This window comes from Carcharodon carcharias, chromosome 16, assembly GCF_017639515.1.
Source record: "Carcharodon carcharias isolate sCarCar2 chromosome 16, sCarCar2.pri, whole genome shotgun sequence".
NCBI lineage: Eukaryota > Metazoa > Chordata > Chondrichthyes > Lamniformes > Lamnidae > Carcharodon > Carcharodon carcharias.
In genome coordinates this window covers 94,115,548-94,122,909 of record NC_054482.1, presented here as the reverse complement: position 1 = coordinate 94,122,909, position 7,362 = coordinate 94,115,548, and positions in this window count along the sequence as shown.

Genomic DNA, 7,362 nt, shown 5'->3' with positions numbered 1-7,362 from the left:
CATTGGATGTACTCTCGTACCCCAAAGACATCATCCTTACATTGAATTTCTTAGACACATCGCCCATCTGCGCAAAGCAGATAAGGAACTGGACCAATCGAGATCTGCTTCTGTCCAAAGTGAGAGACCAGATACTTACAGGGTGGTTAAATGAGCCAGACTCTGAGGAAATTAAACTAATTTTTACCCGCAAATGCGAATTGAGTTCTCAGGATGGCATCATACTCTGGGGAGCAAGAGTAATTGATCCCGTATCAGGCAGAGAACTGCTCCTAACCAAATTACACAGCGCTCATCCTGGCATTTCTAAATGAAAATGCTCCCCAGGAGTCCCGTGTGGTGGCCTGGGATACATGCAGATATTGAGAAGTTAGTCAAGCACTGCCAACAGTGCTAACTGCAGCAAACGTTGCCAGCCGCAGCCCCACTAGACCCTTAGGGGTGGCCTAGACGGCCATGGGTGCAGATCCATATAGACTATGGGGGTCTATTCTTAGGCACAATGTTTTTGCTTATAAATGACGCACGCTCAAAATGGATGGAGATTTTTGAGGTGAAATCACTTACAGCACATGCTACCATAGAAAGGTTACGCCAATGCTTTTCGACTCACTGATTGCCCAAAGTTACTGTATCAGACAATATTTACATGTGCTAAATTTCAGAACTTCACCAATCTAAAGGGCATTAAACATATCCGAACTGCGCCTTACCACCCAGCATCTAAAGGACTAGCTGAGAGAGCCGTCCAAACTTTCAAGCCAGGACAAAAAGATTGTCAGGAGGAACCTAGGAAACCAAAATCTCACATTTCCTTCTTAGGTATTGCACGACTCTGCATGCAACAACTGGAGCTCCACCAGCAGAACTGCTTATGAAGTGTCATCTCAGAACAAGTCTGGGCTTTGTCTTTCCAAATTTGCAATGGAGGGTAGAAAAGAACCAAAGCGATCAGAAAACAAGCCATGATTTGCAAAGTAGAGCCCGGAAATTTATGGTGGGTGAAGCCGTATATGTAAGAAACTTTTGAAATGAAGTTTCATACCACAAAATAATCAGGGATTATTGTCTGTGAGACCGGACCCCTTTCAAACCAAGTAGACATGGAAGACTGGATAGTTCATAAACATGTGGATCGCCTGAGAAGCAGGGAGACGCTTCCACAGTCAATGTTGGCGCCAAGGAATGTTATTGAACACGTAAGCATCTAAGTATCTGACCGACCTTTTATAGACGTAACTGATGTCTCCTTTGAATCAAATAGTAAGGAACTGCCTGTGCCAAAAAAGGTACCTGTTATCACAGTTCCAGTTACTGTCGATCCTGCAGGAGAGCCTCAGGCTATAGAATTATGCTGCTCTACCTGAAACAGAAAATCCCCTCAATGACTTGATTTGTAATTGCTGGACCTATGTATATAAGTTTACAATCTGAATTCACGAAAAAGTGGAAGTGCAATTATTTCTAAGACTTTTGATATTGTTTTCTATTCGCCTATATAAAGTAATCTGTGCAAGGAATGTAAAACAAGGAATTAAAGGGGGAGATTTGTGGTGATTGTTGCTTTAAGGCCAGCCTTCCTGAGTAAGTGTCACGTGGCCAAAACAGTCAATCAACACCAAGCGCAGGGAATCTCATAATGGGGTGGAGTTTTCCTCACCTGGGGGAATGTACTGTAGCCTTGGTAGAGGCCTGCAGCTAATCCAGCAGCCCCGTAAGAAACGTTAATTATTCAACTCAAAAAGCTTCTCAGTAGTACATCTCTACAATTGTCTTAAAGTCACGTTCTCTATGAAGTATGTATTTGTGCCTTGCTCATTTCAAAATGTTTTCTTACTCTTCAGGCCATTTTTAACCATTTCAGGTCATGCTGTTTGTCAGGTAACTGAACATGTGGACTATAAGATTCTGTCCAAAGTTATCACCAGTCAGGTCAAGTCCGCTCTGGAATTGGTGATCAACCCTGACCAGACCTGCGCTGTGCCCGGCAGGAAATTCTCTGACAGCCTTGCGCTCCTCAGAAATACGATTTCCTATATGCAAGGCAGGGGTGTGGACACCTGCCTCATCAGCCTGAATCAGGAGAAGGTCTTTGACAGAATATCGCACACCTACATGGTGGATGTGCTCTCCAAAATGGGGTTTGGGGAGGGAATCTGCAACTGGATCCAACTGCTCTACATTAACATCAGTAGTGCAGTCTCAATCAATGGGTGGGAATCAGAAAGCTTTCCTATTAAATCTGGAGTCAGACAGGGCTGCCCTTTCTACCCTGTCCTGCAAAGAACCCTTTACTGAGTCCATCATGAAGGATCCGGGCATAAGAGGAGTGATGATCCCAGGCAGTGGAGGCACTCAGGTCAAAGCCTCCCTGTACATGGACGATGTCACCGTCATCTGCTCGATCTGCTGTCAGTGCGCAGACTGATTCACATCTGCGACCAGTTCGAACTGGCCTCGGGAGCCAAGGTAAACCATGGGAACAGTGAGGCCATGTTCTTTGGGAACTGGGCCAACCGATCGTTTGTCCCCTTCACTGTCAGGGCTGACAGCCTGAGGATGCTGGGGATATGGTTCAGAGGGACCGGGGTATGCGTTAGAAACTGGAAGGAGTGAGTGGCAATGGTGGAAAGAAAACTGGGCATGTGGGGGCGACGCTCCCTCTCCATTGCGGGTAAGAACCTGGTCATCAGGTGTGAGGCACTCTCGCTGCTCCAGTATGTGGCGTAGGCCTGGCCCATTCCATACTACTGTGCAATGACGATCACCCGAGCCATCTTCCGCTTTATCTGGAGGTCAAAAATTGATCCTGTCCACAGGGATGCGATGTACAAGCCTCTAAATAAAGGGGGAAAAAACGTGCCCAACATCGCCCTCATACTGATGGCCACCTTTGTTTTGCGGCTGCATCAAGCTGTGCGTAGACCCTCGGTATGCAAACACCAACTGTCACTACGTGCTGAGGTTCTACCTGTCCCCGGTGTTGCGAAGGATGGGTCTGGCCAAGCTGCCGTGGAATGCTCCAAGTAGTTGGACCATGCCGTACCACCTGTCCCTCATGGAAAAATTTATGCAGAGAAACACCTTTGACCACAAGTCCATCAGGCAGTGGTCGGCATGTAACATCTTAGAGGCCCTGCAGGAAAAGGAGATGGTGGATTCTGTAGGATGGTTCCCCCGAGCAGACTGTCAAAGTCATTTGGCAGAATGCCTCATCACCAGAACTTTCCAACAAGCACCAAGGTGTAGCTTGGTGAGAAAGGCCCTCCCCGTCAGATCCTTCCAACACACCAACAGTCTCACCCTCTCTGCATGTTGCCCTCGAGGTGGCTGTGGTAGGGACGAGACCTTTGTTCACCTCCTTGTGGATTGGGCCTTTGCAAAGGAGGTCTGGGCAGAGATGCAGTGGTTTCTGTCAATGTTCATGCCGAGCAGTTGTGTGACACAGGACTCTGTGCTCTACAGGCTGTTCCCAGGGACACACACCGAGACAAACATCAACTGCAGCTGGAGGATCATCAACTCGGTGAAAGACACTCTTTGGTCTACCTGAAACTTGTTGGTTTTCCAGTGCAAAGAGTTGTCCCTGACCGAGTGTTGCAGACTGGCACATTCCAAGACTATATGCTGAGGGATGCACTAAAGCTTGGGTCAGCCGCTGCAAAGGCGCTACGGGGAAAGGTCGCTATCTAAGACCTTTCTGCCACAGTGCACCGCAGGGCTGGGAATTGTACAGACCCCTTGGGCTGTACGGCTCACAATGAATGTATGCACTGAATAATAATTGTATTGAAGCACCTCAGAATGCAACATGATGTATGTTGATAACTCCAATACCATTGCACTGTCTGACTGTCTATAATGACCATATTGAAATGATGATAATATTCATTGATTGTATTGAAGCACCTCATGATCCATGTGTAAAAATTGAATCTGATTGTACTTTTTGTGATGGTGATTTAGAAATGTTTTGTAATGTTCTTCCAGATATTTTATGAATAAAGTATATTTTTCAAAAAAAAAATTAAAATGCCTAGAATCAGTTCTTCAGTCCAACTTCATGATGCACTCTCACACGCTGGTTGCTTCACATGTAAGAAATTGCTTCTGCACACATACCAGTGTCCATATTCACATGTTTCCCTATTTGTTGGACATGGTCTTCATTGATTTTTTTTTCCCAAAGCTTCAACTGAAAATCTCCCTTTTGCTCATCATGCTTGGTGATAATCCCTCTGCTCTTACCAACAAATCCTTGTTTTGCATTTGTCAAAAGTTTATCAGGTCCATGGGAATTGTGCCATGTATCTTGTCAATCAACTTCATTTAGTTGTGCATATCGCATCACACATGCTCCATCCCATAAGCCTTCCTGACTTGCAAGTAATCTTCTCAAAAGAACAAAGGGGGTCTCTGTCCCAAGATCTTTGCTTATCCTCCCCTGCCTGGTCCCAACATCTCAGGGAGTGGCTAGACTATCAAATTTGGTTCTCTTAAAAAGTTCATAGGCAAGGACTTAAATATTTCCAAGAGGAAGCTGCCAACTTATTAGTCTCATATACAGTTTCATTTCACTAGAATGTACATCAATACCAGACTAATATATTCCATTGAACCACATCCAAATTGAGTTGTTATTCTAATTCCCATTTGGTGTTTTGTCCTTTTTCCTAATTCAATCTCCGACCCTCAATCTCTGCCTCATACCATTGCACATGTGCAATAGTTACCATCTTATCTCGTTCATGAGCCCCAGAAGAATGTTACAGTCCAATGAGATGCTTTCATAATATCCTTAAAACAGAAATTAGTTGACAGCGGTTCACTGATCCCAGAGGACAAAACGATGGTTGGCAAAGAGTATATTGATTTCAGAAGCTTGTGATAACAGTATTCTCTCTCCAGTCAAAGCATTGGGGACCTCTCCCCTTGGCCTTCCGCCATCTTGACTGGCCCATCTTCCATCAGAACAAGGCGGCTGCCTGACAAGGACTTCAGCCTGACGAGAACTGCCCCCCTGTCTCTGAATACTTGTTAATATACTTTATTTCTAGGGGCTGGTTATATGTTATTCACTTGTTTGAACCTTTCTAATCAATGAATACAGCACAGGAACCCAGGTTCCAAAATGTCAGGATGGTCACCTCCCCGAGTCCATCACCTAGCTTGAGGTCACTTTTCAGTATACCTTATGCTGAGGGTCACTGGCTAGATAAAGGTGGTATGCAACATGCCAGGAGACTCTCTGCAATCAGTTCAGGAGTTTGTAAAGTCTCATGACTGCAACGTGGGGAGCGCAATCTTTGTGACTTCCATTTCTACCTTGGTCCCTGACTCCTTAGAATTGGTTATGTTTTCTTCAGAGAGATAAAGGTAAATAATTCTATGCCAACGAATATGATAAGAGTTCTATACTATTCTAAAAAATATTAATTCTTAAAGGTTCCTATTTCTAACAGACAGATTTTTGATTGACAAGGGTGTCAAGGGTATATTTCAAATTTCCAGAATCCGCAGTGTTTTGTTTTTATATAAGGGAGTCAAGAGTTAATGGGGGCAGGCAGGAAAGTAGAGGCCATGATTAGATTAGCCATGATCTTATTGAATGGCGGAGCAGACTTGAGGGGCCAAATGGCCTACTCCTGCTCCTATCCCTTTTTTTATTCATTCATGAGATGTGGGTATCGCTGGCTGGGACAGTATTTATTGCCCATCTCTAATTGCCATTGAGAAGGTGGTGGTGAGCTGCCTTCTTGAACAGCTGCAGTCTATGTGGTGTAGGTACACCCGCAGTGCTGTTAGGGAGGGAGTTCCAGGATTTTGACCCAGCGGCATTGAAGGAACTGCAATATATTTCCAAGCCAGGTGGTGAGTGGCTTGGAGGGGAACTTGTAGGTGGTGGTATTCCCATGTGTCTGCTGCACTTGTCCTTATAGATGGTAGTGGCCGTGGATTTGGAAGGTGCTGTCTAAGGAGCCTTGGTGAGTTCCTGCAGAGCACCTTGTAGATGGTACACACTACTGTGCGTCAGTGGTGGAGGGAGTGAATACTTGTGGAATGGGTGCCAATCAAGAGGGCTGCTTTGTCTTGGATGGTTTCGAGCTTCTTGAGTGCTGTCGAAGCTGCACTCATCCAAGCATATTCTTATGTTCTTATGAATTTGCTTGTCTATTTTCATTGCTACATGATATTACGCATTTTACATGTTTTTAACCTGATTACTTAGTCTATACATGATTTTTTTGATGTAAGATACACAGCAATTCAGTCTTCAGGCTGCAAACATGTTCCTTGAAGAAAATATCACTATTATGAGCAAATATATGTTTGGCCTCAGAGAAATGCCTTTTTTCAGTCAAGGCAGCTATTTCAAGTGTCTGCTAAATATTGCAGCAGGACCAATCACTTTGCAGATACCAAGTCTGACTCCTTTTCCCCACTCACACTGAGCACCTCAACAATGTTTATACTGGGGGAGGTATCTGCCAAAAATGTGCAAATTGTTGTACCCTAGGGAACAAAAAGGCAGGCTGGAAGATCACTGAGGTGGTGGGGGGGTTGGGTGCAGTGAGAGTTCCCACTTAGCCAGTTACAGCAGTGGAACGGAATTGTGGTGTTTCTGGGCCCATGTCTTTTAGTAACATGAAGTCGATGTGTTAATGAAGAAGGTACAGTGTAACTTAATATGTCACTGAATTTTCAGTATAAAAATCCTTCCTTCAGATTATTGGATTAACTTGTCACTTTTGAGTTTTGTTGTGTGATCTTTCAATTAAATCAATTTAGTGGCAACTGGACATTGTTTCTAACCACACTGAACTGAGGCCTGTATCTTATCAAATCTAAGACAGAGGCCGCACAGTAGAAGAAGGCAAGCACATTTTAAACACACAAAGCAGAATATCCATTAGAAATGGCCAGAGTTGTGCTCGAAAGTCAAAACTCTTATTACACCCTGCAATATAAGCAAGACAAAAACCTGTTTACAAATTACAGCTAAGTGACGTTTTTGGAGAAGCCGTCATTGGAGGAAGTCTGAATGAGACATCCTGATGCAGGATATGGAAGAAATGCAGCAAATCATGCAAAAAAAGACTTGCATTTATCATAAAAGCAAAATACTGCAGATGCTGGAAATCTGAAAGAAAAACAGAAATCATTGGAAAAACTCAGCAGGTCTGACAGCATCTGTGGAGAGAAAAACAAGGGTTGACATTTTGAGTCTGTATGACCCTTCTTCAGAGCTACAGAGAAGTAGAAATGTGATTAAATTTATACTGTTTCCGGGGTGCGGGGTGGGGGTGGAGCAGCTGGAGCTGGATAGAAAGCCAGCAATAGGTGGGAGCAAGGGAGGGATTG